The following is a 25,558-nucleotide window of genomic DNA, read 5'->3' as shown; positions in this document are numbered from 1 at the left end:
GATGTATGCACTTCAGATTTGGTTTTTGAGTTCCCCTTGGTGGTCTGAAGAAGCCTGTTGATTTTGGACCCCAAAGGTCAAGGTCACAATGGCTTAAACAATAGAAATCATGTCAGCACAATATCTTGAGGAATACTTGATGCATGAACTTCAAATTTAGTTTGTGAGTATCTAGTTTCATGAATTGAAATTAGTGCTGGGTGAGTAGCTGTAGTGAGAAGTAGTCACTCGAGTACTCGCAGAGAAACTACGCGCAAGTAAGTTGTTTCACAAATACACACAATGAGATGAAACATGATGTTTTTGTGTTGGGGTGATATTTGCCCTACACCAATCAGAATTAACATTGTATGCTCAGTGCTTCACCACCCAAGCAAACGCTGGAAAAAAATCACTCGGGTGGGACTCCAACCCATGACCTCCTGCTTACTCGTGCAGACGTCTTAACCAGTCAACCACCGAGCTAATGGTGTCGGCTGGCTAGTTCGGACCCCTGGCTGGTTTAAATCGGGATTCAACGTCTGCACTAAGACTGCACTAAGGGTTAAGAGGTCTGCACTAGTAAGCAGGAGGTCATGGGTTCGAGTCCCACCTGAGTGATCTTTTCCAGCTTTCACTGGGGTGGTGAAGCACCTATCATACAGTGTTAATTCCTATTGACATGAAACATGACAAACATTAAATGACAATACAGCAATGGATGTACTGCTGTTAAGCACCCTGTAATTCTCATCAGTCCGTTTAAAGCTTGCACAAATCTTCTAGATTGTCATTTGATATTTCTAAATTCCTATTTTTAACATATTGTAAAGAAAATATTTTAATAAAAGAAAATTCTGGGTGTTTTGAAGTAATGTCATTCATCCTTTGAAAGATAAATTTTTACATACTGTACGAATTCTATAATCACATCATTAATCACTTTGGGGTTATCAAGTTCACGTACCTTGGGTACAATTTAACACAGTATAATGAGACACCAATTTACATCAAAAGTGGGTTTTAAATTTGTTTCATCATGTAGCCCTGGAGTATTATGACCTATTTATCATTTGTGCTTGGGCTTAAGTACCGCATGAAAGGGTGACTTTCCTGGAAGTGAAACATCACCAGCGGCACTAGAGCTATAGGAATAATGACTGGGGCACTCACGAACTCCTGCACATAGGAGAGCTTCATGTATTGTACCTCGGGAGGGGGGACCGGCGGGACAAGCCGAAGGCTTGCTGAGGCATTCTGAAAGAATTTTGGGCTAACGAGAAAGGCAATTTGTATTTTTAATTTTTTTTTCTATTTTTGGCTCGCCACATTTTTGGCAGCCCAAGGGAGGGCTTTTTACCGGGAGGGGGAGGATTCTGGAGCACTATTTTGGTGCTAAAACGAGAAGGCAATTTTGTTGCAAATAGTTTTCTGTTTTGTTTGGCTTGTCCCAAAATTTGTTTGGCCGCCTAAGGTTGCACAAGGGAGTAAACCCCTTCCTACAGATCCGCCACTGGGAACCTTTTCGGCATAGCATTTCCCACAATGAGCCTTTCCCATGAAATATTTGACACGGTGCGCCTGCGCTTTACTGAGTTGGTTGGCTGTGTGAGTTGTGAATTCACACAGCTTGCCTTGAAGGAGCTTAGTCTCCGAAAGCTTGGCGCAATCCAATTGCCTTGAGTGTTGTATGATACTATATGTATATTGCTTGTATACATATAAGCATTTAAAACACTTTGCATATTTGTAACGACTCTCGACCAATCATAATTTTGTCAAAGGTCAAGATTGACATCTTCTATACTAAGGTTGCACTACTCCAAATACGCGCCCATACAAAACAGTGCAAAATCGGACCAAAATAGTGTCGCCTGTTGACTCTCGTGAAGAGGTTGGCCTCCGTTTTTTCACTGGAAATTCAATATTATGGCCAGGAGATCACTTTTCGTTTCAATTTCATGGGGGTTAGCCACAAAAAAATTTTTATTCGCCTTTGAATGAAGATACGCCAAAAATAGCGATAAAACTAAGTGTTCATTTCTGAATGTAGCCTCCCTCCTCTATCCAACATAGGTTGGCAAATTCGGGCTTTTTGTGAAAGAAATACCCTGAACTGGAAACTGTCAGTCTTAAATTCGAGATTTATAGAAATATTTCTATGCTGCCTCCTGATTATGGCCTGCCTTATTGTGAAAACCCCGTGGGATCACAAAATATTAATGAGCTCGCACGCAGAAATACAACCATTTGGTGGAAGGCACCCCTAAAGACCGTAACCGTGCCATCTTGGATTTGATCAGCGCCATCTTGACGTAAGATTGTATAGCGCCGTGCAGCGGCGCAAGATGGGGAACTGACCATCTCGCACGTGTTAATTTCATGGAGGTCACATTCCGCCATTTGGTGTGCAAATGGCGAGCTGTTTGTACATGTGACATGGTGACGGGAGGCTCTATCCACAAAAAAAGGTCAGTAAGGTAAATATTTACCCTCAATTAAGATTGAAACTTATATTTATCATAAATAGAAATGTGTAACATCACAACGTAAAACCGTTGGAGATGAAATCGGAGAATTTTGGTGTGTTCTGTGTGGTTACACTCTCTGTGTTGCGGCCTAGGCCCTATGTGTACATACATGTTTCTCGTGCGTAGGCCGCCTGGGCGCAGATATCCCACGGCACGTTTCATCACAACTTAAGTCACTCACTCCCCCAAAATGTTGACTAAATTACCCTACAAAAGTGGAGTTCTTTTATTTCATGACACCTCTGAACCAAAATGATGTCTTGAATATCAGAAGGTTAAAGTTTCTAGAAAGAGATAAAACTTTAATTTAAAAGAACAGCTGTGTTCTTAAATAATAAAATATTTCATGGCTGCCACAGTAATATAATGTTAAATGAAGATGGACCGTAACCCTTTTTTTAACCACAGCTCCTGATCTTTTGGCTTGTGTACATCTTTCATTTTTTTCTTGGCAAACAGTAGTTATTCACACATGAATATTCACATAGGATTAGGCCTAATAATTAATACAAAAATGCTGTAGAGCCTATATACATGTACATGATGTATACCAGAATTTGAATTTGTACCTTTAACGTTACGTGGCCACTGCCAACTTCTATCATGCATGTCCATCAGCAGTAAAGTACTGTATATTCACGTAAATATTTTTAGAGTAGAATTTGTCTAGAGAAAAAATCTTCCACTTTCCAGTTTTACACCCTGCACTGAAGGGTTAACATGCACATAAGAATTTAGTTTGTAGGTGTACCATTTCTGTGTTTGCTTTTTTCATTCAAAAAATTTCTCATCTGTTAAATACAACTTTGCAGAAGATCATTGATCAGTCTACAAACAACAACAGGTATGTAATTAGTTTTCTTGAAAGATTTGTATTACTCTCTGTAGAGATGTTGTGGCTTCAAATAAATCATTCGAAAAAGATCCATTTAAAGATTTCAATTGATACAAACGCCATATTCAGTGTTTTGCTCAAATGTTACCAAAAGGTGCCTAAGCCAAAAATATTTACCCTAAAATTGCAAAAGGAGTTGTCCTGAGGAAATCCTGCCAAATAATGAAAATTTATGCTCTTCTGAAAATGGCAGCCTGAACTACAAAAAAAGCAAAGTAAAATATGAATACTGTTGCGCACCCACAAATCTTGGAATTCTAGCGCCCCCTAGTTTTACTCGTTCTCGGTCCTTGCATTTCTCAGGGTCTCTTATTTAGCTCAGCTATGCATTATAGACATGTAGCAGAGACGCTAATTTTGCATTAAGTTATTCATGCTGTACTCTGGCGTGATCGCGTGTTCCTTCACTCCTTTATTCTTGTGTTTTCTCTGCTTAGTTTTGGCATGTCGAAATTCCCCTCCATGTGGCTGCGTGGTTGGGCGTGGTAAGGTTCCCTGAAATGCTAATGTCCAGAAACCTCGGACTTTATAACTGTCAATCATTCGCCACAGATGACCGGGTAAGCACTTTAACGCACCCGGCTGTACACTTTGTACACGTGACTTCTTATTCTGTATTTTACATTGCTACACACGACACTGAGATTCTTGCATACGACTCTAGCAGGAAGTCATGTGACCCTTTGAGATCGAAGATTTTCATTGGTTGAGCTGTTCAGCGACGCTCAAATTTTATTAATTCCTAGGCCTATAAATAGAGCAGATTTTCCTAAGCTCGTCGGTCAAGTGCTGCGGACCAAACCCGTATTGCGAGAGCGGAACCCAACGTAGTGCGGCGGTTGGACCCTCACCGAGAGAAGTGCAATAGTGACCATTTTTATGGCGAAGAAATGTAACCATATGACTGGCCAGCTAGCTCAGCCTGGACCGATGCGAAAGCTGTACGAATTAGCCGTAGCGGCCCGTCACCGCTACGTCCGAACCGATTGCCGGGCGAGACACCCCCGGGTCCCTGGCCACCCATGTCCTGCTAACTAGCCCGGTCCTCCCCGTCTCTACGCTGAGCCAATGGTACACAGTGCGGCGATCTTATCATTGCGCTCACCTCATTGCAGTCTGAGCGGCAGTGCGGTCGGTACATACCGGCGCTGGCCCCGTCCAGCCCTTGCTAGTCACCGTGGTGGCCCGGCCCGATGAGTGTAGCCTAGTTGTGCGATGCTACACACACGTACCGTAACCCACTCCGTCTGACTTGCATTTCCAATGGTCCTGCCAAACCGTAATTTAGTTACACTCATGTACACTTCGCCTCTCTATAACTTTGCCTTTTGTGTGTTGTACTATGCTAAGCTACACCTGTCTTCAAACCCACATTGAACTTTGATGAAGAGAAGTGAGAGCAATAAACCAACCATACACTTTGACTGTCACCCAAACCCCTTGTTTCACGTCCACCCTTTAATAAATTGTTGACCCCAAATATCACATCCCGTAGACACTAATGAAGTTCATGCTACCATCGACTTGATATTTAGGGAACGCAACAATGCAATGAGGGAATGAGTTAACTTAATCCACACCCAGTATTGATACAATGAGGGAACATTTCTGTCGATAACATGGCAAGAAGGTTATTCACTTAACTTCTTAAGCACCAAGATAACCTGCGTTGTCAGATCTGTTCAGAAAATATGTTTGAAGGAAAAGTTATATTAATCAGTATTTAAATCATTTGTGTTAAATTTTGTTTTCTGGTCAGAAAATTGCTTTCCAAAAATCAGTGCAGATATGTTCTGACCTTTACACGTGTGCTTCAGGAAGCCACAGGGTAATTCATGTGAAGTACTACCATACCTCCAAAATAGGCGTAGGATACTGTACTTTTACTTGTACCATTTTTGCTTTTTTGTTCACCCACTTGACATAGAAATCTTTTAATTCCCTGCATTTAAATTTTAGGGCATACTGTATTCGCATGCTAACAAATCTTGCTACAGTGGGAGCATAGACATTGTTAGTCTGTAGCGTTTTCCCCCCTTGGAAAAATAAGAACACTTGCATCTACAGTAGACTCCATGTACATTTTTCCCAGCAGTAGATTAGGAGCCTTAAACTTTTGACCCTGTAATGTCAAGCCTCCTAATTGATTTAAGAGCACTCCTACACAAGGACCCACTTTTACTGCTTTGGCCTTCTTACCACATTCCTCTGGCAGACATCTGGTCTAGGATTTATTACTTCGTAATTAGATTTTAGTTAGATTTACCCTTGTTCTTCTGGCCTGTGTGCCCAACCATATTTTTACCATTTGGTCATTTTTAGCCAGTCTCATCACAACTACTCTCCAAGCAACATCTCTGCATGCAGTACTCCCACTCTCTCTCGTACAAGCTGTAAATAGTTTAGAATAAAAGTTCCTTTCTCAAAAGTTAGTACCTGTTGTCGGCATTGTTCCTTTTTATACAACACTACTAAAAGTCCACACATTCAGATTGCTGTAATTGTAGTCTGCTGGCAAATTGCACTGGTTATTCTGTGGAAGATCTGTTTCTGTTCTGAATACCTGTTCACAGAGAGTACAGAAGTCAACAAAGGAATGTGACAGCACCATAAGTGACACATAAGTGGGTTCATAATAATTGGAACACAGGCAGAAGTTTGTGTAGAGACACCATTGGGTTCTCTTCAGAAGATCCTTCCTGTGGGTGTTTTGAACAAAGAATTGGCATCTGTAATCTAATGGAAAAATCGAATAAATGTAAGCACATAGTGAAATTCAGGTTTTTTCTTAAGTGCAAAAAGTCTGAATTTACAAACTGTACAGTTTCTGCACTTTTGTTTTTTAACTGTCCATTCTGTCTGAAATAAAGAATGCTTGATGAAACTCTTAAAGAAGGTGGTGCAGTTTTCATCCTATATGCCAGTAAATATTTGCAGCATATGCCTAGGTGTTTAGTAGAATGTTAAGCCTATTACAATGTACATGCATTCACGGGTCAGAGGTTTGTTACAAATATGAACGTCATTAATTTAGGGGCTCAATCTAGCTTAGATTGTGTTGATTTTTGGCGCGATTGTCTGCCTATTTTAAATTACTACTCGCCTTTCTTTGTTCTTGGGAAAACGTAAGAATTATAGTTCCCCGCTTTTCTTGAACCTGCTTTTGCTGTCGATGCATAGACCTGGTGGAGAAGAAAATGGTTGATGGCTATGCACGTCGACGACATTGTGCTTTACGACCCATGCGTACACGGAGCGCCGCCCGAAAACGTTCAGTATGCATGTACATTTTTTGTACTTGGCGCGCATTATACTGTGGCGCATATTACACCAAAATGGCGCCCGTGGCGATTACGCGTTTCAATTCAGTGGAGAGTTGCCCAGCGGCGCTATACAATCTTTGATCTTGACCCACAACATCGTCCCCCGGCGCCTGGCAGTCTACAGTGAAAGCGGGTGCGTGGTGTGGGGAACATGGCCATATCGAATAATTGTGTAACATTTTAGGCAAAGTAAGCTGACGGCCATCTTCAAAAACAGGCTGGCCGGGCTGATGTCACATCTTGAGTCCAAGTTGGGCTCAATTTAAAAAAGCAAAAGCTTGAAAAAATGCGCCGTCCTGGTGTGGTGAAAAAACAATCTATGATTATGTTTTTCCCAGAGATTGAAAGGAAAAGATCACATTTCATGCAACCCTTAAAAATTAAGTAAAAAACCATGTTTACGTCCGCTTCCTTTTATGAGGCCAGTCTTTTTTTTCCATGGGGGGGTTTAAAAAATGGGGAATCCTAAGACTGAAAACGAAACAGGAAAAGATCACATTTAAAAGAAAACCTGATGTCACATCCTGTTCATGAAACCTACATGGAATTTACAAAGAAACGATGATCCAACATGTCCAGTTTTAATAGTTCCTCGACTATTACCCTTACAAAGCTGTGCAGAGTCCCTCATCTGTTCTCCGTCCCTTACCCATTAATACCTCAATTTTGCTTCCATTTCTTCTGGGGTTCTATACACAGTACAAATTTACAATGTCTACAGCTCAACTATAGTCTAATTAAACCAGCCCTTTGCGTGGCACCCGCTAGTTCCATTGAAGGGTGTGCAACGCGAATGCAGTAAACAGTCACGATGCGCACAACGAACATTTGCGCCTGGCAAACTTTGAACTATAGAGGGCGCTGTTTTAAACGTGTGGTGTACACATGTATGCATGACATGTCCTGGAGCCGTTCTGTCAGATACAAAGTTAAAGTTATCTTGAAGCTGTTTTCAATACCTGGAAATATATACAGTTGAAGAGAAAGTGGTATTTTGGTTTTTTGGGGGGACAATACTTCTTATCATTCTGCTGACTGTGTTTGTGGTTCTGAGGTGCCATAGATATCAGGCCAAACTAGATGAAATAAGAAGGGTCTTGAAAAACGTATTTGTTCAGTTTCAAGAAGTGCAGATGGAGAGGCAGCCTCAGCAAGTGCAGATTGAGAGGCAGCCTCAGCAAGTAGAGATGGAGAGGCAGCCTCAGCACGTGCAGATAGAGAGGCAGCCTCAGCAAGTAGAGATGGAGAGGCAGCCTCAGCACGTGCAGATGGAGAGGCAGCCTCGGCACGTGCAGATTGAGAGGCAGCCTCAGCGAGTTAGGCCTACATGTATCAGACATTTACCATACATCAATGTCGACCCCCATGAGAACGAATTCATCTAGACTCAGTAAGTAACATTTCCACTATAACAATCACCGTCTGAAATATGTCCTGTAGCTTAGTATCCTACACCATTGGTAATCATGGTAACGTTAATGGCAAAGTACATAGGTATGTGAACAGGCGATGTCGCTTGTCCCTGTTTATGTCGCTTAATCAAGCGGTGATGTCGTCATCTTGAAGTCGTCACGTGATTATGCCGTCACTTTCCTCGCAAGAGTTTAAAAATAACGAAATTTGACGGCTGTACAGCCGGTGCCGCTAGACTCGGCGACAATGAACTCACGGTCATCGACCAGTTGTTTTCATTGGAGGATTGTACCTCCATAATTTTCATACCTTGATTTGGCTATTTGGCAAATGTAAAAACAGTGACTAATGTTTTAAAAACGTCGACATAGTTTGTCTCTGCGAGAAAAATGAGTGAAGGAAACCAAGAACACAGAGGTCAAAAGCCTCCACAAAGGTATGTTTTATGTTTCAGTTTCATCAGGTCATTGTCCTTGCACACTTGTTTCACAGTGTGGCAAGTCGTATAGCTCCATGGGCGAGTTGAGCTAGTTTGGCTGGTTTATGTCGTTCGTTCCCCTGTTTATTTCATCCATTTTATTATAAGCACTGTGACGGACCATATCAATTATTTTTGGTTCATTTCCTGAAGATTGAAAACTGCTGGATTTTTGTCGGTTGGAAATAAATTCACCTTTTTCCAAGTTTGTTTATTTGTTTGGTTTTTTGGAAGGCCCCCGAATTTTTTTTCTTTTCTCTCTCCTTTTTTTTGATTTGCAAGCTTAGGGTGGAGTTACAATTTGCTTGGCATCATGGGGGGATAATACAAACAGCAATACAAACTAATTTTTTATATTTGTAACAAGTATAAACCTTTTAGTTTAATCCTTACAACATGCACACGGATAGATATTGTCTAAATACAGTATCGAACTGTTTCTGTTTAAAATTTTCTAAAAAAGTATTGTATATTTTCATTATTGCAGCTGTGTGAACTAACAACAACACAGGGGACCAGTTTCCCATGAATATGAGCCGGATCCCAAAAAGAGGAGACAGCGAAAATGTCATGCCAAAAAAGGACTCCTCCTGAAAGCAACACATATGTGTACAATGGTCGATGGGTCCATGTTCATCAAGTTTCAGGACAACTTTCAGGACAAATATTTCCTTTAATGCACAGGGCTCAAAATTACAATTGATTTGATTACACATGTACATGTTAAGTAATTTTTTTTATAAATATCACACAAGTCTTCTGTCATTAGAGATTAAGTTACAATTTTGAATTATTGTCTAGTTGCTTTTATAAAAAAAAGATGGTACATGTATACACTACATGTACATGTATATGCATACACTTCTGATCATATTTCCCTTCCAATGAATGTCACATTTGATTTACCAAGACAAAAATGCAGGGTCTCTTTTGTTGAACTTTCTAAATGATGTTACATGTATACATACTTTGTTCTCAAATAGTATCATGTAAAAATCAAAAAGGTTGCTTTATACACACTGAAGAAAACTAACTTAATCAGAATGGTGATAAAGTATCATATTTGGATATCACTTCAAGTCATTCATTTAGATCTTAAGAAATCAAAACCAGATATATTTCAAACCAGGGTATTTTGCTTACTACTGATGATACATGTGTAAAAAAAGTTTCTGAAATACTTGTCAAAAGTTCATCATCAAAAAAAGTATTTTTTCTTTGATTAAAATGTGTGCACTTTGGTATTGAAAACGATTAATTGTATCATACAAAATGGCTGTTATTTAGACCCACTCATTACCAGCTGTGAAACTCAATAAGACACGAGAAAAGAAATTCTAGCCACAGCTTCACATTGTACAGATATATCAGACACTGTCAAATCTTTTGGATTATATGACTCAAAATCACATCGAGGATAATTATTAGAGATACACTGTATAATGTCCAGCATCGAAAGTACCATCAAAACAGTACAAGCATATTTTGTTTACATGAAGCCATTTCCATGATTTGCTTGTTTCTTAGTTTAGTCTTAATAATAATTGCTCTTCAAATTTTCACCATTTTTATAAAGGAACCAACAAATGCTTATTCATGAGTGCCTTTGTCATGACAGCGGCAAACTGGACTTTATTACGTTTATTCACATTAAAAAACATGACGATGCTGATGAATTTCCTTCAACTTGATTTGAACAACCTAATCGAGAATGTTTTCTTGTACATTTAAATCCTCGGATCCAATGTCCCCATCATGGGAATGTACATCTTCTTGAGCCAAATACAGGGTGATTTCTTCATAAAAGTCAACACAGTAAGACTTCAGAGCACTTTGCTTAATATCTTCATGATATACATGTACTGCAAGAAATGTGGCTTGCATTTTTTTCATCTTGAATATCCGATATACTGGACTCCATTTTGGCTTTTATTTCCACAACTGTTTTGCTGTGGGTCGCAGAAGCATTAAGTTTTTCGCACTCTGTTACACATAGCTTTTGTTCCTTGAAATATGCTCTTTTAGGTTCTTTCAGCGGAACATCCACTTCAGATTTCAACATAAAGTCAATGTATCGACAGGATGAGTGGGATATCGAAGGAAAGGCATACGCCAGAAGGCCTGACCAGTCGAACTGTAGGGCACCTGTCGCCCATGTCCATGTTTGATAGCCAAAGATGAAAATTCTGAGTTTATTCACTCTGCAGGTCCATCCCTTGATTTTTTTACCCTTTATAATAGTTGCCCTTAACACTAATGGTCCACATAATTTTGCCATTATTATAAATCAACATTAAACCTTTTTAAAGAAATCAGGGAAAATCGAAAGCTATTCACCGAAACACCCAAAGTGACAATTGTTGACATGGTTTGTTGCTAAGCGATTTGACTCCAAAATCGGCACCTTGATTGGTCCATGAAAATGTTGGGGTGTTCCAGACATTGCAACTGGCCAATCTACACCTGGAGCAAGACCCAAGACTTGTTGATCGCCTTTTGTAAAGATTTTGTGGTTTCCTTGATCATCGTTTAGTTTTTACCCGAGACCCCAGTGCTAAATGGCAGATAGTGCAGAACGGGTCCTCTTTATGGTAAGCGTTCTGTTTAGTAAGTCCAAAACTGTGGAAGGGTGCTCTACAAAAATAATCTCTGAAGCTTGGAACTGAGACTGATATCCTGACAGCCGCGTGCCCGCTTGAAGTTCACACGCTTTTTCCTCTGGCAATGTCCCAATTCTGCTATAAATGACTGCTTGCTGAGTACAGGTTGAACATATAAAAGCAAAATGGAGCCCAAAAATCGGTTTTAAAAGGGATTCGTTACGTAGTATTGTCGTACTCCTCTGTACCTTTTTGTGCTTCAAACAAACCGCCAAACCTAACCAAAAAATCATCGAACATAGCACTTTCAAACCAAACCAAACTTGATTAAAGAAAAAGCAACACACCACGAAGACTAGATAACAAGTTTGATGAATTTGAAACCCCAAACCTTGGCACACGTGAGTGTTCGGACATACGATGCCCACATCAAATGATTGTTGGAAACACACGTGGTGAGAATTCACTAACGATTAACGGAGAAGATGCAACGTAAGGCATTTCCGCGGCTCAACAATGCTATATTCTCACTACATCCGATTATGCTTTTGTATATTCAGACAACATCATGCACGTCAATTTCTCTGCTTTCACGTTCCATATAAGGCCAATGATATCATAAATAGCCGTAAAAAACGATGTTTGATTGGATGCATACTGATCATAGTAGGGTTCGTGCTTGATTTTAAGGTATCCCCGGAGAGAAGCCAATTCTGCCGGGCGACCAGCGCTCACGACTAGATTTTGTGGGCGAGGTGGCCTTTAAACTTGTCTTTCGTTCAGTCAAGTTGTTGTACGTATACATTGTAATAGCATTTTCAAGATTCCTAGTAGTTGTTCCAAAATCTCAGATACCAAAATGCCATTATTCGTAAATTGCCCCTTTGGCTACATGCACGTACATGCACATGTGAGCGTATACATGTGTATACTATCACCATGTTACAATAGCACATGTTGTATGTATTGCTACCTAAGTTCAATGCACGGATTGACCTTCAACAGTAGAACCGCTTTCCAAGTAATGAGCCTCACTTAAGGAATGACTAGTTGAACCACAAGGCCCTTGGGGAGGAAAGCAGGGCTGGACCGGATGGGTCATGAGGCAGCCCACTGGCCTTACAAGGAAAAGTCAGTGTTCATTAATTTGACTAACCCTACCCTCAAATCCAAATGAACCAAACATATTCATGCACGCTGTATTAATATTCAAAGAATAGTAGCTAATACCTAATAAGGCAAGGAAATTTGTATGATGGATGAAAAATGGAATGTCCAGCAAATGTATAAAATCCCTATGAGTTCTGGCAATTGGGCAGAGAGCCCCACATCGAGCCAGCCGAATAAACCACATCAACTACAGTACAACTTTGTCTCAAGTCATCCTCTTGTGTCGATTCATATAACCTGTCGGGTTATATTTGGTGGAGAATCCGGGTAGCTCTCTCTGCGTCAAGTCTTTCATGATCACACGATCGAAGTCCAAGCAACAGCTTTCATCAGCCATGGCATGTACAGCTCATATCGAATTTATCCTCCCAAAATTTACTGGGTATGACTCGGAGGATCCCGAGCTTTGGCTTGACCGGTACGAGAGATATGGTCTTCAAAAGACTTGGACTGCAGCACAACAAGCCAGCAATTTTCCTCTCTATCTTTCAAGTGCCGCTAGCTACTGGTATAGAGATCTCCCTGGGGAGACTAAGGCCGCCTTTGCAACACTCAAGCAGGCGTTTCTCAAAAAGTATCAGCCCCACGAAGGCATGCGATGGGTTAGACTCTCAGAGCTCGCCGACCGAAAGTAACAGACGAACGAAACGGTCGAGAAATACCTGGTGGACATAGAAAAGCTGTGCTGTCAACTGAAGAAGTCACCGGAGGAAAGAATGGAGGCCTTCATCAGAGGACTGCGCCCCAACATTCGAGCATACGTCATCAAGGCTCACCCAAAGACCGTGGACGAGGCGGTGACTCAAGCGCGGATAGCGCAATCAACGTACACACAAGACGAAACACCTTCCACCGAAGTCAACTCGGCGATTAAACATTTAACAGCCCAGATAACCGCCCTGAAAGATCAGCTTACAACCATCTCTGCCACCCAGCCAACGCCCCAACAACTACCAAACGCAGGACAGAATCAGCTCCGCCCCCAGCGATCCCAAGTTTTCCTGCGCCAACAGCAAGGCCGAGGACAGCAGCAAGCACAACCGACCAGGCCTCCGATGATGATGTACCCGTGCCGTGGATGTGGAGGTGAGTGTACAAGTAGGCAAACATGTCCGGCCTGGGGTATTGAATGTAACTATTGTCGTAAGTTTGGTCATTTTGCTAGAGTGTGTTTCCAACGTAACCGATCTAACACCGTCAATGATATCCACCTGTCAAATCAATGACTAGAAAATCAGACATCTCCGGTTCCACACCTGACCAATGTTTCTGCCATATCAGGCGGAAGCAATCTAGTTCAGGTAAAAATTGGCTCCGATAAACGATTCGCGTTACTCGATACGGGTGCGTTAATATTATGCATGACTAGAAATACATACGCGCAGTGTTTTCCTCGAGATCAGTTCCCTTTGGGCCATTCAGATGTGTCCTTAATTTCAGGTGTTGCTGGTCATGTAACTAAAGTTATGGGCAAGGTTGTTCTGCCGCTTTCTATTGGAGAGCAGAATTTTGAACATCCATTCAATATCCTGGAATCTATGAACCACGAAATCATTCTTGGTGTAGACTTCTTGATCTTGAAAGCGCATAAGGCCAAGATATCATTTGAGGAAAATCATGTAGTGTTCCCCGATTCCCCTTCTATTTCATTAGTAAGTAAAGAGGCAAAGAAGGTAACTGTCCAGGCAGTGTGTAATGTATCATTGGCACCCAGAACACAGACTGTACTTCCTGTTCAATGTAGAAATATTCAGGCCCAATACGGCATTATTGAACCTGTTCCAACCTTGTATGATGACACACAGTTAGTTGGCGCCAATCTGTATATCAGCTCATGAATCCTTCTGACAATTCTGTGCAGATAAAACGTAACCAAGTGGTTGGCTATTGGGAGCCACTCTCTGATGATATGTACATTGAAAGCTTTGAGGTCGGCGGAAAAGATACCGCTACGGTTAACTCTAAACAAACAGATGCGACACACAAACACACTGTAACCGTGACCGAAAGTGTTGGGCACCCTGACATTGTAGAGGAACTTGCTATCACTATGGAGGATTCTGATTTAACATCAGATGAAAAGCAACAACTTAACTTATTTTTGGCTCGGAACAAGGAGGTTTTCGCGAAAGATGTAACTGATTTGCGTACCACTAATATTCATCACCACAGAATAGACACGGGTGACGCAAAACCAATCCACCAACGTTTCTATCGCACTTCCCCTGTTCACAAAGCAGAAATTGACAAGCAAATCCAAGATATGCTCAACGCTGACATAATTGAACCATCAACCTCACCCTGGGCTAGCCCGGTTGTTCTTGTGAAAAAGAAGAATGGCGAATTCCGCTTTGCTATCGATTACCGTCGCCTCAATCGTGTCACAAAACCCATGTCTTTCCCTCTACCACGACCTGATGATGTATATGACACCATAGGTGAATCCCATGCTACGATATTCACTGTACTCGATCTTGCGTCAGGATTTTGGCAAATACCTCTGGATGAAGATAGCTCCGCGAAAACGGCTTTCACATCTCATAGTGGCAATTACCAGTTCAAGAAACTTCCATTTGGTCTCATGAATGCACCAGTTTCCTTCCAAATGGTTATGACCCAAGTCTTGCGTGGGCAGACTTGGAAATTTGCACTCGTGTATGTGGATGACATTATCATTTTCTCACCTGATTTTGACACACATCTGAAACACTTGCTGGCAGCCTTTGACCGGCTTTGTTGTGCAAACTTGAAATTGAAACCACAAAAATGCCACTTTGCTGCCAAACAGGTTACCTATCTTGGGCACATCTTATCGTAGCAGGGGATTAAGACTGATCCCGCCAAAACATCAGCGGTTACTACTTCCCCTATCCCTAAAGACCCATCAGAAGTTCGTTCATTTCTAGGACTCTGTAACTACTATCGTAGGTTTGTGAAAGGTTATGCCAACATAGCCGCACCCCTTAACAGACTCCTACAGAAAGACGTGTCATTTGTATGGACGGCAGATTGTGATCGTGCTTTTCACCAGCTAAACAAGCACTTATCTCCCCACCAGTTCTCGGCTATCCCAATTTTGATCGTGAGTTCATTCTCGCTACTGGTGCTAGTGGCTTTGCAATAAGTTACATCCACTCTCAAACCGACGACAAAGGTAAGGAGATTGCGATTCAGTACGGTGGGAGAGCACTCACAAAAGCTGAACAAAGGTGGTCTATAACTGAAAGGGAGGGGCTAGCTGTTGTCGAAGGTATTCAGTTTTATCGGGAGTATCTAGCTAACAGACGTTTCCGTGTCCATACAGATCACGTTTCTCTGCAGTGGCTCAGATCTATACACAATGCAATGGGTCGATTAGGCCGCTGGTCCATCTTGCTGCAGGGGTATGATTTTGAAATTGTTCACAAATCTGGCACATCCCATGGTAATGCCGATGCCCTTTCCCGTCGACAATATTCCATCAGCGCCTCTCAAGTTCGAACCCCTAAGGCAGATTCACTCCCGGTAGACACTGTGCATCAGATCCACACGCTCAGTCAATCACGGAAGGAGGAAACATACGAATACACATTGACGTACGCTGCTGGGTCAGAGAAACCGTATGTTCTATCGATAACCCAGACAGTTTGATGGACTCATCCATTGATATCAAAGCTCGCCAGCGACGTTATATTTCCCTACGTCAGTACATTGAGTATTTAGAGGATGGTAGTTTGCCGCCCGATGCTCATGTTGCTCGACGAATAGTCGCTGAAGTTCAGGATTATGTCGCACAGGACGGTGTATTGTTTCATTACTATTATCCCAGGGGCAAAGGTCACAGAGTTGACAGACAAATCAAACAGTTAGTCGTTCCTCAATGCTTACACCTGACGTACTCCTTGCCTATCACGACTCAGTCCTGGGAGGACACCAGGGAATCGATCGCACATACAACAGTATTCGCCAGAAATATTTTTGGCCCCGAATGTTTTCTCAGATTGGAGCCTATGTTAAGTCATGTACCACCTGCCAACGCATAAAGGTTAACCATCACGCTCAGCACGCGCCCCTCCGACCACTGCCTGTAGGGGAGGTATTCTCCAGGTTACACATTGACATACTTGGCCCTTTGAAGCCATCTCCTGAGGGGTACAAGTACATTCTTTTGAATGTCGACTCGTTCTCAAAATGGTGCGAAGCTTTCCCCCTCAAGACGCAGGATGCCGAGGAAGTAGCCAAAATACTGTACAATGAAATAATATGCCGATACGGTGCTCCTTCCTCCCTCCTCTCTGACAGAGGAACGCAGTTCATGTCTAAACTTATCAAGCAGTTGTGCAACATCTTTCAGATCACCAAAGTTCAGACCAGTAGCTACCATCCACAAACGAATGCAACTTGTGAGCGCATGAACAGTTTCATTTGGCAGTCCTTTCGCGCTTATTGCACGCCAGACCAATCAAACTGGGTGGAGTTACTTCCCAGTGTCATGTTCGCTTATCGAAGCACACCAGCCACTGAATCCACACAACTTAGCCCGTTCATGATTCTATTTGGTCGTGAATGTCATCTGCCGATTGATACCGCATTGCTCCCCCAAGCGCAGGCCGGTGCCCGGTCAAATCCTACACTTGAGCGTATCATGCAAAACCTCGACACCGCGCGCAAAATTGCCGCAGAAAACACGAAAACGTCAAAAGCAAAATACAAAGCCCAGTTTGACAAGAAATCTAAAACCCCAGCTTATCAAGAAGGACAAAAAGTATGGTTGTACTGTTCGAAACGTCAAGTTGGCTTATCGCCCAAAATGTGTCATAAATGGCTAGGTCCCTACTATATTTGCAAGGCTCGTGACAACTTCACCTACAAACTTCGCAAGTGCAGCGATAACAAACTTATGTTGTCCCCAGTCCACGCGAATCGGCTGAAGCAATACCATGATCCTCAGGACAGACCAGTTCACATTCCTGATGGCTTAAACAGCCACACTGAGCTGGGTGCTGAGGAGTTTGGGGGTAATGACACTTTAAGTGACCTTGCGCAGGACCCACCTAATTCTACACCCACTCAGTCTGACAACGCACACGAATCACACCTCCCACCCGTTGTCTTGGGCAGTCCCACACAACCCTCTGGCGATACACCACCAGCCGATAATGACCAAGGTCGCAGTGATTGGTTTATCGTTCATAGTCTCAGACGCTCTGCAATTATTGACGGCAAGCGTCATTACCAGGTAAAGTGGAAAGGGTACGACAAAACAACTTGGGAACCCGAAGAAAATATTCCTGCCGAATTGATCCAAGACTTCCACACACGAAAAACCAAACAATCTAAGGCACATTATCGCAGAAGATGAACGTAATTGTATTCGGGCCTCAGTACTTGTTGATAGTCTAGCTTTTTGATAACGTCCTAATATGAACTTTCACCGTAGTTATGTAATGTACCTTCTAATCTTTAATGGCTATTTGTTCATTCTTAAGGTATTTGTCAGTTTGTTACCTTCTTTGCTTCGTATTATATGCCGGCCATGGACATGATTGCAGTGCCTGTACACTCATTCTCTTATATTTCTGTGGTTTCATGAAGTTATGGATTGTTTTTATTTCTCGACTTTTGTTAATGTAGTATTGTTGCTAATTTTTGGGCACATATCACCATGTTACAATAGCACATGTTGTATGTATTGCTACCTAAGTTCAATGCACGGATTGACCTTCAACAGTAGAACCGCTTTCCAAGTAATGAGCCTCACTTAAGGAATGACTAGTTGAACCACAAGGCCCTTGGGGAGGAAAGCAGGGCTGGACCGGATGGGTCATGAGGCAGCCCACTGGCCTTATAAGGAAAAGTCAGTGTTCATTAATTTGACTAACCCTACCCTCAAATCCAAATGAACCAAACATATTCATGCACGCTGTATTAATATTCAAAGAATAGTAGCTAATACCTAATAAGGCAAGGAAATTTGTATGATGGATGAAAAATGGAATGTCCAGCAAATGTATAAAATCCCTATGAGTTCTGGCAATTGGGCAGAGAGCCCCACATCGAGCCAGCCGAATAAACCACATCAACTACAGTACAACTTTGTCTCAAGTCATCCTCTTGTGTCGATTCATATAACCTGTCGGGTTATAATACATATTTTACAGTGAGCTGAACCAAATCAAACATGGGCGCTCGAAGCATTGGTAAATTTCCACCTCCTCTTTGTTGAGAGGCAGAATCCTTGTGTCTGTTTGATTTTTAAATCATAAAATTTCCTATCAAAGTCAAATGGTACGGTCTTTATTTTTAAAGTATAACTTCATGGGATATCGATGATGAATTCTGAATGCTTGTGTTAGAGTGAGAAGATACGATCGACACGGATAGTGTGCATTATCTCACTCAGGTTCTTTATTATGGTGTCGCCACAAGAAAAACCCCTGGAAAGATACAATAAGTAATTTCCATGTAAATACAATGCCTTGGAGAATTCCAATTAAACAATGTAAATTACGAAGAAAGTTATCATAACTGCAAAATATTCAAAATCATCAAAGAACAGAAAATGAAGTCGTGCAGTTCACCAATCTAGAATTAAGTAGAGTTACATTCCAGTCTAAAAATACAAGGCATGCGTATGCTTTAACTCGCAGTCAAGAAAGGAATTAACTTCGAGAAGTGCAACAACTTCCACTGTCTAAGCCACAAAAACTTAAATCTGTCCACTCAGCATTATAACTATAACCTTAGGATCCATGAAGAACTGACTTAGGATATAACTTATCTCAACAAGTCAAAGCAACGGTGATACTGTACTAGCATATTATTAAGCTCAAAGAAAAAGAACACATAATTTTATAATAATAAGAACACATGTCTGCACCACCATCTAGTATTAGCAGAACCTTAGGGGCTAGTATGCAAGTCTACTAAAGCAACTGCAATGTAGTGGCATTATACCTCCATTGTACACACACCAATAAACAATGTGGTCAGTGAAGTCTATAGAGGGCAATGAACCTTGTGGCTCACATCCTGTCTCCCTGTACTAACGCATGGGCAAATTCCAAGAAAATGTGTGCTTCTCATTATATATGCAGCAAACTAAGGGACTAAGGGCTGCAATGTGGCACTATGCTCTGATACACTGCACTGTCTATGGACACTAATGCAGAACAAAGAAACTAAAAATTTATACACTAAACTTTCTGAATTTCCGAGAGTAAAGAACACACTTATCATAACAAAGATACACTTGTCTAAAATACTGTGGCGGCGACACTCGCCGTCGCCCACCGGTCGACGAACACCGAAGTACCCACCAACAGCGGGCGGGGCAATCCCACAAAATTATTTAATAAACCTCACATGCACATGAGCGGCTATGTACACACAAGGGGGGATTATGTCACGAACGGAGGACTCTAGGCCTGTCCATTTGTTGGAAATATACCAACCCTAAAGGAATTACAATCAACGTGGCTACCAATCTACCAAGTCAGGTAAATCTCAATAAACCTCAGTACACATAGTGTCTTAGAGAGCAACAACAACAACTGTTTTATTGACCCAAGTCAGCCTCACAGTACATGTATAAGCTTCAACTGTGCATCCAGGTCTGTGACTAATAAACCTCAACACAGTAATCAATTTATGCAAGTGATCATGGAACATAAGCATAAAGACTGTGTAATAACCCTCGTGTATTACCACAAGTAACCCACAGCGACAATAACCCTCACTGTGGCACCTAGTATGATCAACAGTAACAATGTCATGCAACTGCACACACTAGCCCAATAAACATAAGAGTAACCTCGTAGCAAACCCCAAGACGTGCAAGCTTCGGCTTAGGTTACGGAGCTCTGAGTGAACCTCAGTGTGACCACATGCGACCAGGTCGACAGGCTTCCAGCAACCCAATCCCACGTAGTGAGAACACTGTTGCACAAGCCACACAGGCCTAAACGTCTCACACCACTCTTGCTCAACCTACAGCCACCAAACTGACACTCAATCCCACTTATTATAAGTGATAGCTTGCTAACAAATATTCTGAGGTCTCACCGTTCGCTGCCCTCGACAGATCGCCGAACACCGCGCTGCACAACCCGCCAGCTGTGTGTGAGGCTGAATTAGCGTTTCGCTCTATCTGCACTGCGATGCTTCTACCACGACGTCTGGAGACGAACTAACTACCAAATTACTGACTACGCGCCAATGGATGCGCCGCGCGTCAGGGAACCAGACATGTATTACTAAACTTGCGTCAGTCCACAAACTGTTTCGCCACAAGACACTTAACAAAGGTAATACATGTAATTGAGCTTCAACTAACTCTGGAAAACCACAATAACTTTCTGAAAATACAAAAGTGTAAAAATCTAGAAACTACTACACCGAGAACAAAATGGACTAACCCTAGCCCAGTCAATCTAGAGCTAACACGAGGTGTAAAGGCTATTAATTAAACTTCTGCCAGCAACTAACATGAGGTAGATCTTGGACTACTGTGGTGTTGTCTGTACCTGCGCTGTGGGGTCAATGACTCACTGAACAAAGAGCTGGCAATAAACAAATGCTGCCTACCGTTATGCATAGTCAACCTCGTGTCCCGAAAAACCATCGCGTATGTTTTGTACATGAACCCATACATAGTAATGCGCAAGCGTGCACATGTACACGCAGTGCATGTGACTGGTGCCTGCAGCGCAACGTTTTGCGGAGTGTGCACCTCTGGAAGAACTGTGACATGCCTGATCGGCCCCCATGCTCTGCTCTGATGGAGGGGTTGCTTCATTTTTATGATGTGAGCTGGAAATTGTAAACTTATATTTGCCTGAACATATTTTTTTCTTTTTTATTCAAGGGTGCATTTTGAGGCTTGTTTTTACTCTGCCTTCTCACAGTCAACTGATCATTGAGAAAACCGCATGCTCTGTGCATCTGAAGCATGTCTCGAGTCATTAACATGACTAAGGTTCTGCTAAAAATGCTCCGGAAATTAAAATAATTTCGTCATCAAATCTTTCGATCAAGAAATTCCTCCTGAAGAATATCCTAGCCAATAATTCACGTTGTAAATGCAATCAGATTTCGGGCCAAATTACAGACGAAAGTGGACTGGAAATTGCCCAAGAATGGACCACAGAGCATTTAAAATCCAAAATTTTCAGGGGCCCTTAAGTGGGCCCCGGGCCCCACGCCGTAAGGGGCTTTGCGTTCTGCCCTCGCAATTTTGTCTACCGCTCTGCCAAAATTTTCGGCCGTGGAGAACACTGTATATGTATGCATGATATTGAATATGTACACTTACATGTACAACATTACTAAGGCCAGAGTTCCATGTTTTTTGCCTTAAAAGTTTAAGAGAGATTAGGACACCCCAAGTAGTTTGCAGCAGTTGTGTATTTGTTCCATCATGTCCATACTTCAATTCAAAGTATTAGCCTACTTGTTGTTCATGAACACTCACAACATACTATATCCTTTAGGCCTCCAACACTATACTAGTACAAGCATCTGCAGTGCCCAAACCTATCAATTTTTCAGAGGAAATCTCTGTACTATATCACCTCCCCTTCACCATGATGGCATGTTCACAATCCATCTTCGTCTCCAAGCTCCAAGGATAAGAATCTCCACGAATTTCTGGCCCCATTTTCAACAGATAGGCCCTCATCTCGGTCAATTATTTGATATACCATTTTGTCAAAATATCAAGAATCATGTATATCCTGTGAAAATCACAAAAAACAACACATTTTCTATAAAAAGCAATACGGAATCCACCACATAAATATGTACATGTGTACACAACTCAACATGGCATTCATGGTTTGCTGCTCGAGTAACATGTGCACAACAAAACCAGTAATTACTGGTTTGTTTCACAATTATGTTCTGGCCTACTGTACACATTCCTGTAGACAAGTGGGAATACATCATACACCCCATTCTGCCATTACTTTTACTATTACCCCATCTATATGCAATCTGCATACCAGAAGTTTGTGTACTTCTTGATTGCCTGTACTAAACTTTACCAAGTCTCACATGAATCTTATTTTGCAAATACTACCACCAAAAGTGTTCGACCAGAAAAATCAGCAAAACCAACACCAGATTTTTGAAAAATTAGGAAATCCAGAAAATTCGGAGGAATCTTACCCCTGATCAAATTATTAGGCCTTGCAAAAATTTACCCACATTAAAATTCTTTCTCAAACAAATTCGACTTCCCAAAGAAGAAGGATATGTTTGTCGGGTCAAATGCAAAAAAAGACATTTTAAAGACAAAGAATGCCACTGATTCCCCTTGTTGGAGTTTAACAACCGAACATTATCTGCTTACCTAGCATGTGGCAAATACCTCCAGAGAAAGCTACCTCTTGACAGTCCTGTACTCAAGGCATTGTCAAGTATAGATCCAGCAGCACATGGCCACCATATGTCCTGTAAACTGTTAAAAGAGCTACATGTACTTCCCCTCTTGCCATCTTCAGTCCTCAGTGATGCTGAAAGAGACAGCTGGGACCTTGAAGTTCATAGGTAAAGTATTGTATGACTCAAAAGTAGTATACAAGGGCACTGTTTTTATTTCAAAAATTAAAATCTGTGAAGCTTATCATTAAATCAATTTTTAAGATGATTTTGCTTTGTAAATATTGCCTCTTTATGTACATGTAGGTACATGGTGGATCATCACCTCCCCCCAAAGCCAGACGGGATGCAGACCGATGAGTGGTGGACAAATATCCTGAAGAGTGGCTCATATCCTTCTTTGTGCAAAGTTCTGACAGTTTGTTCCATCTTCTAAAGCCCAACGATGAGTACATGTACATCTACCTGAACATGCCTATAGAGTAACAAAGTTCGATGTCACTGTGAACCATAAAGTGCAGAGGAAACAAATGGAGTACGTACGCTTGTTGGTTCACGTGCTGGTTTTCGTGCTAATGCCTTTTACATACTATTTGTGCACGTGACGTATTCACTTCGGTACTCTATGGTGTTACAAAATTGTTTAGTAAAGACTAAAGGTTTTTCATAAGCTGTTACAGGTTGGTTATTTTCTACATTGGGAGTTTAATCAAAATAACTACATTTCTATTTTGCACTGACAAGTTGAATCTTCCTTCAATACTATGGGTGATGTGATGAGATGTAAAAGTAGTACGATGAAGAAGGATACATATGGGGCCATTCAATGTGTCACGTATGCTGTAAGGGCAAGGTGGACAATAGCGATCAAGCTCTTTGGGAAGGACCCAGCTGACAGAACCCTGTGCAGGAACATTAGGAATTCAAGTTCTGTTTATTGTCAGAAATTAAAACTTTTAAGAGACAAGAGGGAAAACAGAGGATTATGGAAATTAAGAAAGCTTTGAAACCATTGTTGCACACTGAAGCGCACGGATTGAGGCTGGATGATAAATTATCGAATTCGAACGCAAGCTTCTACTGATGTTTGACACATTGGTACGTGGATGTACGCATACGACGATGTGAACCGTACTAATCCTGCCAACGTGTGCACCAACACCGAGAACTTGTCTCTTTGGGAGAAGCCTGCAGCCAACGGAGCATGCGTGTGTTGCCATCGTTCTCATGTGTGTGAAGTCAAATCGTGTGCGCACGGTTCACACAGTGGTGTGCGTACGTACGACACAGCTGGGCTCGATACGAGCACCGGGTTTCACATTTACTCATATATAATGCACCCGAAATACCAGTCTCGTAAAACCTCGTTCTCAGGTATGAGGACGTGTGAGTACAAAAGTGTACAGTAATGTATACTGCACACGTACATGTACATTGCATTACATGTACACTATGTACATGTACATCTGAAAATATAACGCAGATATTAACAGAGTTTATTCTTCCATTGATTTTGGTATAAATGGGAATAAAAAATATAAATTACAATATTGTAATCCCCCCATTTTCTCAACAGATTTATGCAATTCACGAGGATCGACTTTTGAGGCCCAAAAACCCGAAATTCCAGACACAAAAATGAGAAATCACAGTCTGACTAGACCTGGATGATTATATAAGCAGTGCATGTGTGAGTTAGATGAATGGTGCATAATTAAAATTCCTTTGAATTAAAAGTACACTTCTGCACTTTGTATCCTCCCCATCATCCTATCCATTTCCAAATCTACCCCCTCCCCACCATCCTATCCATCCTCTGCCCCCTCCCCATTATCCTATCCATCTCTTACTCTACCCCTCACCATCATCCTATCCATCTCTTACTCCGCCCCTCTCCATCATCCCATTCATCTCTTACCCCACCCCTCCCCACCATCCTATCCATCTCCTACTCCGCTCCCTCCTATTATCCTATCCATCTCTACTCCGCTCCCACCCCATCATCCTATCCATCTCCTACTCTGCCTCGCAAGTTTACACCTGTATGCATCTGCTACAGACAAGTATAATAATGAGTGATGGAATGCATATCATAAAACACAATAACCAACAATTATTTAAAATATCATGTACATCAATATGCAGTTTCACTTATCGAATACTGAAAAAAAAAACAACTCAGGATCCGCAGTTAACATCTGAGCCTCCAAAGCCCACATGTAGCAACAGTGCAGTAAAACACAAGCTGCTAGTGACATAATTGCTGCTCTTCCAACCACACGTCTTTGAACTGGACCACGTACTAGTACTCCAAATCTGTCATTAAATACATGATCAAGGAATTGCCACGGACAAGACCTCTTTGAGCAGGATTTGGACACCCTTGCCCAGGCGAGATTCAACAGGATTTAAGGTTAATATTAATTTAATTTAAACAACAAAATAAGAATTCATCCAAATCAACAAAAGTGGTATCTCCAAAGACAACGTACATGGAATGAAAATTACTTTAGCTCACTTTCAAATATATAACGTGTAGTGACATTGATGCAAAATACTAATCTGCTTCAACGTAGTTCAGATCATAGAACATGTAAGAACACGTAAACAAAAACCCACAGTACACCAGAAAATCACCAAGCCAAGGCATCTCATTTCAAAATGCCTGACGGTTAATCAATTTATTAAAAGAGAAATAGCAGTAAACAAAAATTGCACAAAAATAGAAACAGAGTTTCTTCCCAAAGTAGCCCTACCCATTTCCATATCTGGAAAGTCTAATTTAGCAGTAAAATTGTTGAAACATTTTC

At 41.6% G+C, this 25,558-nt stretch overlaps 1 protein-coding gene across 2 annotated transcripts in view; it reads right to left on the bottom strand.

Moving 5' to 3' along the window:
* Positions 1-25,558, bottom strand: part of LOC147797757 (uncharacterized) — a 103,073-nt gene that overhangs the window by 73,922 nt on the left and 3,593 nt on the right. The gene's annotated exons all lie outside the window — the stretch shown is intronic.

The sequence above is a fragment of the Acanthaster planci genome, linkage group LG10 (genome assembly GCF_054643075.1).
Source record: "Acanthaster planci isolate LZ-2023a linkage group LG10, COTS_SCS, whole genome shotgun sequence".
In the NCBI taxonomy this organism is placed as follows: Eukaryota; Metazoa; Echinodermata; class Asteroidea; order Valvatida; family Acanthasteridae; genus Acanthaster; species Acanthaster planci.
The sequence above is the reverse complement of the archived record's forward strand: the minus strand, read 5'-3'. Positions and strand labels throughout refer to the sequence as shown.